The sequence below is a fragment of the Melanostigma gelatinosum genome (assembly GCF_949748355.1).
Source record: "Melanostigma gelatinosum genome assembly, chromosome: 20".
In the NCBI taxonomy this organism is placed as follows: domain Eukaryota; kingdom Metazoa; phylum Chordata; class Actinopteri; order Perciformes; family Zoarcidae; genus Melanostigma; species Melanostigma gelatinosum.
This window is the reverse complement of record NC_136653.1, coordinates 20,862,371-20,876,821: the sequence shown is the minus strand read 5'-3', so window position 1 is coordinate 20,876,821 and position 14,451 is coordinate 20,862,371.

The window sequence follows — 14,451 nt, the reverse complement described above, 5'->3', positions numbered from 1 at the left end:
GCGGAAGATGAGTCTTTAGATGAGTCTTGCTTTACAGTAACATGTGGCCTCCTTTCTTCTAGAGCATCACGGTCACTGCTAGTCTTACTTTCTGACTGCACCGGAAATCCACATGTGTCTTTTTGGGGGTTTTCTCCTGTGTTGCAGCTGGCACCCTTAAAGACTACGGCGCTTACTTTTGGAAACAGAGGATCTGCATCAGAAGAGGATCCAGAGAAGCCAAGGGGGTTAAAAAGGTCAGGAGTGCTAGGAGACCTGGTGCTGCCATGTCCTGACACACCTTTGTATAACATTTCCAGGAGTCGATATGTTTGACGGTCAGCAGCTCTTATTTCTCTTTCTATTTCATCTATTTTGGAACTTAAATCGAAAAAGTCAGATAGTTCTTTTCTAGTTCTGGAGCCTTGTTGGACCTCAGTGGTGTTACCCTGAAGGAGTCTTGGTGCAGAAGCTGCTGCAGCGGGGCTTATTTCTGGAGTCAGAGGGTCTGCTTTAGAAGAGGACCCAGAGAAGGCACCGGGGTTAAAAAGGTCAGGAGTGCGAGGAGAGCTGGAGCTGCCATGTTCTGACACATTCTCATATTTGTCTAACCTTTTCAGGATCAAAATTCTTTGATGGTCAGCAGCTGTTATTTCTCCATTAATTTCATCTATTTTAGAAATTAAATCGAAATAGTGAGATAGTTCTTTTCTAGTGCTGGAGCCTTGGTGGACCTCAGTGGTGTTACCCTGAAGGAGTCTTGGTGCAGAAGCTGCTGCAGAGGAGCGTTTCTTCATCATTTGTGGTCCTGAGTGTGAACGGGGTAGAGGTTGATGGAACATGGAGTCAGAGGGATCAGTGGCAGAAGCCCTGAGAGTCTCAGAGATGTTTCCATGCAGCGTGTCAGATGAGATATTTGCTGCAGGAAAGGTCTTGTTCTTTGAGGAGCGTTTTTGACTCAGTGAGGGTTTAGAGTACAATGTTCTTCTCTTAGCAGAAGATGATACTTTAGATGAGTCTTGTTTTACAGTAACATGTGGCCTCCTTTCTTCTAGAGCATCACGGTCACTGCTAGTCTTACTTTCTGACTGCACATATTCACGTAGGTGTTGTTTTAGGGTTTCTCCTGTGTTGCAGGAAGCACCCTCATGATCCACGGGGCTTATTTCTGGAGTCAGAGGATCTGCAGCAGAAAAGTTGATGAACCCAGAGAAGGCATGGGGAGTGCTAGGAGAGCTGGTGCTGCCACGTTCTAACACACTCTTACCTTTGTGTAACTTTTCCAGGATCCCACGTGTTTGAAGCTCAGCAGCTCTTATTCTTATGTTTATTTTATTCATTTTAGAACTTATGTACAAATAGTGAGATTGTTCTTTTCCAGTGCTGGAGCCTTGGTGGACCTCAGTGGTGTTACCCTGAAGGAGTCTTGGTGCAGAAGCTGCTGCAGAGGAGCGTTTCTTCATCATTTGTGGTCCTGAGTGTAAACGGGGTAGAGGTTGATGGAACATGGAGTCAGAGGGATCAGTGGCAGAAGCCCTGAGAGTCTCAGAGATGTTTCCATGCAGCGTGTCAGATGAGATATTTGCTGCAGGAAAGGTCTTGTTCTTTGAGGAGCGTTTTTGACTCAGTGAGGGTTTAGAGTACAATTTTCTTCTCTTAGCGGAAGATGAGTCTTTAGATGAGTCTTGCTTTACAGTAACATGTGGCCTCCTTTCTTCTAGAGCATCACGGTCACTGCTAGTCTTACTTTCTGACTGCACCGGAAATCCACATGTGTCTTTTTGGGGGTTTTCTCCTGTGTTGCAGCTGGCACCCTTAAAGACTACGGCGCTTACTTTTGGAAACAGAGGATCTGCATCAGAAGAGGATCCAGAGAAGCCAAGGGGGTTAAAAAGGTCAGGAGTGCTAGGAGACCTGGTGCTGCCATGTCCTGACACACTCTTACCTTTGTATAACATTTCCAGGAGTCGATATGTTTGATGGTCAGCAGCTCTTATTTCTATTTCTCTTTCTATTTCATCTATTTCAGAACTTAAGTCCAAAGGCTCAGATCGTTCTCCAGTGCTGGAGCCTTGGTGGACCTCAGTGGTGTTACCCTGAAGGACTCTGACTCTCGGGTTATGAACACACTCTTTTATTCTATTCTCCGCAGTCGTCTGTTTTCCAGAGCTGGAAGTTTGACTTCTCTTAACATCTTCGTCACCTGTCTTCTTAAAAAGGTGTGCGTCACACCCGGCAGAGGAACCCAGAGAGAGATCTTCCATCTTTTCTTCTTCCATCTTTTCTTCTTCCATCTTTTCTTCTTCCATCTTTTCTTCTTCCATCTTTTCTTCTTCCATCTTTTCTTCTTCCATCTTTTCTTCTTCCATCTTTTCTTCTTCCATCTTTTCTTCCTGTTTTTCAACTTGATCTCAAACAGAATCTTTTAAATCTTCTTCTTCTTCACGTCGGCTACTGTGTTTTTCATCCGCTCCTAAAATAAAACAGAAACATAATCATTATTAAAAGTTTTTAATCATAATAACAATTAATAACTACCACATATAACACAGATGATAGTCATAAATAATGATGATGATGATGATGTGCAATGGCAGAAAGAAGAGAGAAAATGGTATCAGAGTTATGTAGGAGCTATTTATTTGAAGTTATTCAGAAGATATTTTGTTATGTTGTTGTTCATGAGGATCCCTACTATGTCTCTGTCTAATTTCATAAAACTACCACGCTAACATGTACACAAAACAGTAGAGTAACTGGGTCAACTTAAAGGAATTGATTGAAAGTTTCTTGTAACCCAGGGGTCTCAAACTCATTTTCACTCCGGGCCACATCAGCATCATGGTCGCCCACAAAGGGCCGGTTGTAAATGTAACTACTCGTAACATATTGATAACTCTCTGCATTTGATTTTTGTATTATTGTTTATTCAAGTGTAAAAATATTGTACATGCAGTTATATACATGTAAAAATATATTTAAGCACATTTCTGTTATTATGACTTAAATCCTTTTAATTTAGGGTTAAGAAACCCACATTACTCTATCAAAGATCAAACTATTAAAGAAAATATCAAAGACAAATATCAAACAACTTATTACAATAACTTTGTTCAAAGCTTAAAATCCTTTCAAGACTTTGACTTCATCTCATCATTTTGACTTCATCTCATCATTTTGACTTTCAATCTCATCATTTTGACTTTCAATCTCATCATTTTGACTTTCAATCTCATCATTTTGACTTTCAATCTCATCATTTTGACTTTCAATCTCATCATTTTGACTTTCAATCTCATCATTTTGACTTTCAATCTCATCATTTTGACTTTTAATCTCATCATTTTGACTTTCAATCTCATCATTTTGACTTTCAATCTCATCATTTTGACTTTCAATCTCATCATTTTGACTTTCAATCTCATCATTTTGACTTTCAATCTCATCATTTTGACTTTCCATCTCATCATTTTGACTTTCCATCTCATCATTTTGACTTTCCATCTCATCATTTTGACTTTCCATCTCATCATTTTGACTTTCCATCTCATCATTTTGACTTTCAATCTCATCATTTTGACTTTCAATCTCATCATTTTGACTTTCTATCTCATCATTTTGACTTTCTATCTCATCATTTTGACTTTCTATCTCATCATTTTGACTTTCTATCTCATCATTTTGACTTTCTATCTCATCATTTTGACTTTCTATCTCATAATTTTGACTTTCAATCTCATCATTTTGACTTTCAATCTCATCATTTTGACTTTCTATCTCATCATTTTGACTTTCTATCTCATCATTTTGACTTTCTATCTCATCATTTTGACTTTCTATCTCATCATTTTGACTTTCTATCTCATCATTTTGACTTTCTATCTCATCATTTTGACTTTCTATCTCATCATTTTGACTTTCTATCTCATCATTTTGACTTTCAATCTCATCATTTTGACTTTCAATCTCATCATTTTGACTTTCAATCTCATCATTTTGACTTTCAATCTCATCATTTTTGACTTTCAATCTCATCATTTTTGACTTTCAATCTCATCATTTTGACTTTCAATCTCATCATTTTGACTTTCAATCTCATCATTTTGACTTTCAATCTCATCATTTTGACTTTCAATCTCATCATTTTGACTTTCAATCTCATCATTTTGATTTTCAATCTCATCATTTTGATTTTCAATCTCATCATTTTGACTTTCAATCTCATCATTTTGACTTTCAATCTCATCATTTTGACTTTCAATCTCATCATTTTGACTTTCAATCTCATCATTTTGACTTTTAATCTCATCATTTTGACTTTTAATCTCATCATTTTGACTTTCAATCTCATCATTTTGACTTTTAATCTCATCATTTTGACTTTCTATCTCATCATTTTGACTTTCTATCTCATCATTTTGAATTTCTATCTCATCATTTTGACTTTCAATCTCATCATTTTGACTTTCAATCTCATCATTTTGACTTTCAATCTCATCATTTTGACTTTCAATCTCATCATTTTGACTTTCAATCTCATCATTTTGACTTTCCATCTCATCATTTTGACTTTCCATCTCATCATTTTGACTTTCCATCTCATCATTTTGACTTTCCATCTCATCATTTTGACTTTCCAATTCATCATTTTGACTTTCAATCTCATCATTTTGACTTTCAATCTCATCATTTTGACTTTCAATCTCATCATTTTGACTTTCAATCTCATCATTTTGACTTTCAATCTCATCATTTTGACTTTCAATCTCATCATTTTGACTTTCAATCTCATCATTTTGACTTTCAATCTCATCATTTTGATTTTCAATCTCATCATTTTGACTTTCAATCTCATCATTTTGACTTTCAATCTCATCATTTTGACTTTCAATCTCATCATTTTGACTTTCAATCTCATCATTTTGACTTTCAATCTCATCATTTTGACTTTTAATCTCATCATTTTGACTTTCAATCTCATCATTTTGACTTTTAATCTCATCATTTTGACTTTCTATCTCATCATTTTGACTTTCTATCTCATCATTTTGACTTTCAATCTCATCATTTTGACTTTCAATCTCATCATTTTGACTTTCAATCTCATCATTTTGACTTTCAATCTCATCATTTTGACTTTCAATCTCATCATTTTGACTTTCAATCTCATCATTTTGACTTTCAATCTCATCATTTTGACTTTCCATCTCATCATTTTGACTTTCCATCTCATCATTTTGACTTTCCATCTCATCATTTTGACTTTCCAATTCATCATTTTGACTTTCAATCTCATCATTTTGACTTTCAATCTCATCATTTTGACTTTCTATCTCATCATTTTGACTTTCTATCTCATCATTTTGACTTTCTATCTCATCATTTTGACTTTCTATCTCATCATTTTGACTTTCTATCTCATCATTTTGACTTTCTATCTCATCATTTTGACTTTCTATCTCATCATTTTGACTTTCAATCTCATCATTTTGACTTTCAATCTCATCATTTTGACTTTCAATCTCATCATTTTTGACTTTCAATCTCATCATTTTTGACTTTCAATCTCATCATTTTGACTTTCAATCTCATCATTTTGACTTTCAATCTCATCATTTTGACTTTCAATCTCATCATTTTGACTTTCAATCTCATCATTTTGACTTTCAATCTCATCATTTTGACTTTCAATCTCATCATTTTGACTTTCAATCTCATCATTTTGACTTTCAATCTCATCATTTTGACTTTCAATCTCATCATTTTGACTTTCAATCTCATCATTTTGATTTTCAATCTCATCATTTTGACTTTCAATCTCATCATTTTGACTTTCAATCTCATCATTTTGACTTTCAATCTCATCATTTTGACTTTCAATCTCATCATTTTGACTTTCAATCTCATCATTTTGACTTTCAATCTCATCATTTTGACTTTCAATCTCATCATTTTGACTTTCAATCTCATCATTTTGACTTTCAATCTCATCATTTTGACTTTCAATCTCATCATTTTGACTTTCAATCTCATCATTTTGACTTTCAATCTCATCATTTTGACTTTCAATCTCATCATTTTGACTTTCAATCTCATCATTTTGACTTTCAATCTCATCATTTTGACTTTCAATCTCATCATTTTGACTTTTAATCTCATCATTTTGACTTTTAATCTCATCATTTTGACTTTCAATCTCATCATTTTGACTTTTAATCTCATCATTTTGACTTTTAATCTCATCATTTTGACTTTCTATCTCATCATTTTGACTTTCTATCTCATCATTTTGACTTTCTATCTCATCATTTTGACTTTCAATCTCATCATTTTGACTTTCAATCTCATCATTTTGACTTTCAATCTCATCATTTTGACTTTCAATCTCATCATTTTGACTTTCAATCTCATCATTTTGACTTTCAATCTCATCATTTTGACTTTCCATCTCATCATTTTGACTTTCCATCTCATCATTTTGACTTTCCATCTCATCATTTTGACTTTCCATCTCATCATTTTGACTTTCCAATTCATCATTTTGACTTTCAATCTCATCATTTTGACTTTCAATCTCATCATTTTGACTTTCAATCTCATCATTTTGACTTTCAATCTCATCATTTTGACTTTCAATCTCATCATTTTGACTTTCAATCTCATCATTTTGACTTTCAATCTCATCATTTTGACTTTCAATCTCATCATTTTGACTTTCAATCTCATCATTTTGATTTTCAATCTCATCATTTTGACTTTCAATCTCATCATTTTGACTTTCAATCTCATCATTTTGACTTTTAATCTCATCATTTTGACTTTTAATCTCATCATTTTGACTTTCAATCTCATCATTTTGACTTTTAATCTCATCATTTTGACTTTTAATCTCATCATTTTGACTTTCTATCTCATCATTTTGACTTTCTATCTCATCATTTTGACTTTCTATCTCATCATTTTGACTTTCAATCTCATCATTTTGACTTTCAATCTCATCATTTTGACTTTCAATCTCATCATTTTGACTTTCAATCTCATCATTTTGACTTTCAATCTCATCATTTTGACTTTCAATCTCATCATTTTGACTTTCCATCTCATCATTTTGACTTTCCATCTCATCATTTTGACTTTCCATCTCATCATTTTGACTTTCTAATTCATCATTTTGACTTTCAATCTCATCATTTTGACTTTCAATCTCATCATTTTGACTTTCTATCTCATCATTTTGACTTTCAATCTCATCATTTTGACTTTCAATCTCATCATTTTGACTTTCTATCTCATCATTTTGACTTTCTATCTCATCATTTTGACTTTCTATCTCATCATTTTGACTTTCTATCTCATCATTTTGACTTTCTATCTCATCATTTTGACTTTCAATCTCATCATTTTGACTTTCCATCTCATCATTTTGACTTTCCATCTCATCATTTTGACTTTCCATCTCATCATTTTGACTTTCCATCTCATCATTTTGACTTTCCATCTCATCATTTTGACTTTCTAATTCATCATTTTGACTTTCAATCTCATCATTTTGACTTTCTATCTCATCATTTTGACTTTCTATCTCATCATTTTGACTTTCTATCTCATCATTTTGACTTTCTATCTCATCATTTTGACTTTCTATCTCATCATTTTGACTTTCTATCTCATCATTTTGACTTTCTATCTCATCATTTTGACTTTCTATCTCATCATTTTGACTTTCTATCTCATAATTTTGACTTTCTATCTCATAATTTTGACTTTCAATCTCATCATTTTGACTTTCAATCTCATCATTTTGACTTTCAATCTCATCATTTTGACTTTCAATCTCATCATTTTTGACTTTCAATCTCATCATTTTGACTTTCAATCTCATCATTTTGACTTTTAATCTCATCATTTTGACTTTCAATCTCATCATTTTGACTTTCAATCTCATCATTTTGACTTTCAATCTCATCATTTTGACTTTCAATCTCATCATTTTGACTTTCAATCTCATCATTTTGATTTTCAATCTCATCATTTTGATTTTCAATCTCATCATTTTGACTTTCAATCTCATCATTTTGACTTTCAATCTCATCATTTTGACTTTCAATCTCATCATTTTGACTTTCAATCTCATCATTTTGACTTTCAATCTCATCATTTTGACTTTCAATCTCATCATTTTGACTTTCTATCTCATCATTTTGACTTTCTATCTCATCATTTTGACTTTCTATCTCATCATTTTGACTTTCAATCTCATCATTTTGACTTTCAATCTCATCATTTTGACTTTCAATCTCATCATTTTGACTTTCTATCTCATCATTTTGACTTTCAATCTCATCATTTTGACTTTCAATCTCATCATTTTGACTTTCAATCTCATCATTTTGACTTTCAATCTCATCATTTTGACTTTCAATCTCATCATTTTGACTTTCCATCTCATCATTTTGACTTTCCATCTCATCATTTTGACTTTCCATCTCATCATTTTGACTTTCAATCTCATCATTTTGACTTTCAATCTCATCATTTTGACTTTCAATCTCATCATTTTGACTTTCAATCTCATCATTTTGACTTTCAATCTCATCATTTTGACTTTCAATCTCATCATTTTGACTTTCAATCTCATCATTTTGACTTTCAATCTCATCATTTTGACTTTCAATCTCATCATTTTGACTTTTAATCTCATCATTTTGACTTTTAATCTCATCATTTTGACTTTCAATCTCATCATTTTGACTTTCTATCTCATCATTTTGACTTTCTATCTCATCATTTTGACTTTCAATCTCATCATTTTGACTTTCAATCTCATCATTTTGACTTTCAATCTCATCATTTTGACTTTCAATCTCATCATTTTGACTTTCAATCTCATCATTTTGACTTTCAATCTCATCATTTTGACTTTCCATCTCATCATTTTGACTTTCCATCTCATCATTTTGACTTTCCATCTCATCATTTTGACTTTCCATCTCATCATTTTGACTTTCCATCTCATCATTTTGACTTTCCATCTCATCATTTTGACTTTCAATCTCATCATTTTGACTTTCAATCTCATCATTTTGACTTTCTATCTCATCATTTTGACTTTCTATCTCATCATTTTGACTTTCTATCTCATCATTTTGACTTTCTATCTCATCATTTTGACTTTCTATCTCATCATTTTGACTTTCTATCTCATCATTTTGACTTTCTATCTCATCATTTTGACTTTCTATCTCATCATTTTGACTTTCTATCTCATCATTTTGACTTTCAATCTCATCATTTTGACTTTTAATCTCATCATTTTGACTTTCAATCTCATCATTTTGACTTTCAATCTCATCATTTTGACTTTCTATCTCATCATTTTAACTTTCTATCTCATCATTTTGACTTTCTATCTCATCATTTTGACTTTCTATCTCATCATTTTGACTTTCTATCTCATCATTTTGACTTTCTATCTCATCATTTTGACTTTCTATCTCATCATTTTGACTTTCAATCTCATCATTTTGACTTTTAATCTCATCATTTTGACTTTCAATCTCATCATTTTGACTTTCAATCTCATCATTTTTGACTTTCAATCTCATCATTTTGACTTTCAATCTCATCATTTTGACTTTCAATCTCATCATTTTGACTTTCAATCTCATCATTTTGACTTTCAATCTTATCATTTTGACTTTCAATCTCATCATTTTGACTTTCAATCTCATCATTTTGACTTTCAATCTCATCATTTTGACTTTCAATCTCATCATTTTGATTTTCAATCTCATCATTTTGACTTTCAATCTCATCATTTTGACTTTCAATCTCATCATTTTGACTTTCAATCTCATCATTTTGACTTTTAATCTCATCATTTTGACTTTTAATCTCATCATTTTGACTTTTAATCTCATCATTTTGACTTTCAATCTCATCATTTTGACTTTTAATCTCATCATTTTGACTTTCTATCTCATCATTTTGACTTTCTATCTCATCATTTTGACTTTCTATCTCATCATTTTGACTTTCAATCTCATCATTTTGACTTTCAATCTCATCATTTTGACTTTCAATCTCATCATTTTGACTTTCAATCTCATCATTTTGACTTTCAATCTCATCATTTTGACTTTCAATCTCATCATTTTGACTTTCCATCTCATCATTTTGACTTTCCATCTCATCATTTTGACTTTCCATCTCATCATTTTGACTTTCCATCTCATCATTTTGACTTTCCAATTCATCATTTTGACTTTCCAATTCATCATTTTGACTTTCAATCTCATCATTTTGACTTTCAATCTCATCATTTTGACTTTCAATCTCATCATTTTGACTTTCAATCTCATCATTTTGACTTTCAATCTCATCATTTTGACTTTCAATCTCATCATTTTGACTTTCAATCTCATCATTTTGACTTTCAATCTCATCATTTTGACTTTCAATCTCATCATTTTGACTTTTAATCTCATCATTTTGACTTTTAATCTCATCATTTTGACTTTCTATCTCATCATTTTGACTTTCTATCTCATCATTTTGACTTTCTATCTCATCATTTTGACTTTCTATCTCATCATTTTGACTTTCAATCTCATCATTTTGACTTTCAATCTCATCATTTTGACTTTCAATCTCATCATTTTGACTTTCAATCTCATCATTTTGACTTTCAATCTCATCATTTTGACTTTCAATCTCATCATTTTGACTTTCCATCTCATCATTTTGACTTTCCATCTCATCATTTTGACTTTCCATCTCATCATTTTGACTTTCTAATTCATCATTTTGACTTTCAATCTCATCATTTTGACTTTCAATCTCATCATTTTGACTTTCTATCTCATCATTTTGACTTTCAATCTCATCATTTTGACTTTCAATCTCATCATTTTGACTTTCTATCTCATCATTTTGACTTTCTATCTCATCATTTTGACTTTCTATCTCATCATTTTGACTTTCTATCTCATCATTTTGACTTTCTATCTCATCATTTTGACTTTCTATCTCATCATTTTGACTTTCTATCTCATCATTTTGACTTTCAATCTCATCATTTTGACTTTTAATCTCATCATTTTGACTTTCAATCTCATCATTTTGACTTTCAATCTCATCATTTTTGACTTTCAATCTCATCATTTTGACTTTCAATCTCATCATTTTGACTTTTAATCTCATCATTTTGACTTTCAATCTCATCATTTTGACTTTCAATCTCATCATTTTGACTTTCAATCTCATCATTTTGACTTTCAATCTCATCATTTTGACTTTCTATCTCATCATTTTGACTTTCTATCTCATCATTTTGACTTTCTATCTCATCATTTTGACTTTCAATCTCATCATTTTGACTTTCAATCTCATCATTTTGACTTTTAATCTCATCATTTTGACTTTCTATCTCATCATTTTGACTTTCTATCTCATCATTTCGACTTTCAATCTCATCATTGACTTTCAATCTCATCATTTTGATTTTCTATCTCATCATTTTGACTTTCAATCTCATCATTTTGACTTTCAATCTCATCATTTTGACTTTTAATCTCATAATTTTGACTTTTAATCTCATCATTTTGACTTTCAATCTCATAATTTTGACTTTTAATCTCATCATTTTGACTTTCAATCTCATCATTTTGACTTTCAATCTCATCATTTTGATTTTCTATCTCATCATTTTGACTTTCAATCTCATCTTGACTTTCAATCTCATCATTTTGATTTTCTATCTCATCATTTTGACTTTCAATCTCATCATTTTGACTTTCAATCTCATCATTTTGACTTTTAATCTCATAATTTTGACTTTTAATCTCATCATTTTGACTTTCAATCTCATAATTTTGACTTTTAATCTCATCATTTTGACTTTAAATCTCATCATTTTGACTTTCAATCTCATCATTTTGACTTTCAATCTCATCATTTTGACTTTCAATCTCATCATTGACTTTCAATCTCATCATTTTGATTTTCTATCTCATCATTTTGACTTTCAATCTCATCATTTTGACTTTCAATCTCATCATTTTGATTTTTAATCTCATCATTTTGACTTTCAATCTCATCATTTTGACTTTCAATCTCATAATTTTGACTTTCAATCTCATCATTTTGACTTTCAATCTCATCATTTTGATTTTCTATCTCATCATTTTGACTTTCAATCTCATCTTGACTTTCAATCTCATCATTTTGACTTTTAATCTCATCATTTTGACTTTTAATCTCATCATTTTGACTTTTAATCTCATCATTTTGACTTTTAATCTCATCATTTTGACTTTTAATCTCATCATTTTGACTTTTAATCTCATCATTTTGACTTTTAATCTCATCATTTTGACTTTTAATCTCATCATTTTGACTTTTAATCTCATCATTTTGACTTTTAATCTCATCATTTTGACTTTTAATCTCATCATTTTGACTTTTAATCTCATCATTTTGACTTTTAATCTCATCATTTTGACTTTTAATCTCATCATTTTGACTTTTAATCTCATCATTTTGACTTTTAATCTCATCATTTTGACTTTTAATCTCATCATTTTGACTTTTAATCTCATCATTTTGACTTTTAATCTCATCATTTTGACTTTTAATCTCATCATTTTGACTTTTAATCTCATCATTTTGACTTTTAATCTCATCATTTTGACTTTCAATCTCATCATTTTGACTTTCAATCTCATCATTTTGACTTTCTATCTCATAATTTCGACTATGGAGATATTTTGTTATCAAGTCTAACTTTTAAATAAAATGAAAAGAAATAATAATAATTCATTATTATTTTTTTTTTTGCTGGCGGATTCGCGGGCCACATAAAATGACGTGGCGGGCCGGGAGTTTGAGACCCCTGTTGTAACCTCTTAAGGATCATATTATGGGGAAATTCTGAATATGATGAATTCAATGGAGCTGCCTTTACCTTTATAGTTTACTCAACAACTGTACAGTAAAATCTCGTGAAATTAGACATGGACATATAAGGGTCCTCATGAACAACAATCCAGTGACAGTTTGATATAACCTCTCAAGGAAGGATTTGTTTTTATAACCAGTCAAATATGGGGAAATTATGAATATGAATGCCATTTGAGCTAACTTTGGCTTTAATTTTCTCAAAAACTGTTCAGCAAAATTACATTAAATGTGACATGGACATATATGGGGTCATCATGAACAGACCTCCAGTGAAGATTTTAGCTAACCAATGAAGAAAATGGTTTTATTCCAGGTCAAAGAGTATTATTAGGTCATATTATAATTTTCGAACCCTTTTTCAATTAAAGATAGTATAGCTCTCTTTACGCCGACGCCCCATTCACTTGAATGGGGCGTCGGCGTGATTTTGTTCAGTTTGTTGGGATTTTCGGGAAAACCGCTGGGCGAATCTGTCTAAAAAATACTGAGCACACTATTCCCGATCAGGCCCCACATTTTGATGTATTTTTTGCGCAGGTTTTGGCAACGCTGTGTGAGGAGAAGCGCGCCAAACTTTTCTGGATTAATAAATATTATTATTCAGTGTGGCTTTGTGGCACAGGCAGAAAACTGCCTGTGCCACAAAGCCACACTGAATATTATCCACCGGGCTTAATAATAATCAGGCTTATCCAAAAGTTTGGCACGCTTCTCCTCACACAGCGTTGCCAACAGCGGCGTGAAAAATACATCAACTAAAAAGAGAGCTAAAAAACACTTAACTTTGGGCCCATATTGACTTAAAAACATGATTCAAAGTTTAAAACGTAGACAGAATGCTGCACTTTATTGAGCCAAATGGACATGTTGATAGCGAGCACAGTTTTCATGAAATCACAGTTTAAGTTTCAGGAGAATTTTGTGTCTGTTTCAGATTTTATAATGGGTGTGTATTGCGCAGATCGTTAAGCGCTGGAGTGAGAGCATAACCGTCAGAGTGGAGCAGAGCAGGAAAATATTCAGTGATTTTTCCAAACAAATTGCTCCAGCTACCACAATTTTTACTCTTGAAACACCATTTTGGCCAAAAAGCTTAGAAATGTTGTGCTGGTTGCAGTAAAGTATCTGGAATCCAACGGACCTACACATTTGGCTCAAAGAGCATTGCAACCAGTTCTTTAGAGAACCTAAAATGCAGAAAAGAGAAAAGCGATATCTCAATCGAACCTCAACGATACCACCGGTAACATCGGCGTGTGTAGCTATATATTGCCACGTCTTCGGGCAGAAGAAGCCACACTGTCAAAATTTCTTTAGGAATTTTCTAGTTATTATTAAACCCCATGGATAATATACAGTGTGCTTTGGCACAGGCAAACTGAGTGGCACAGGCAGTAAAACTGTTTTACTGCCTGTGCCACTGAATAATAATGAGAAAACCGGAATCCAGCATTAACAATGAACTCTTTCTGCGTAAACACAACCCACGGTGAGTCAGTGGCCCTTTGGTTC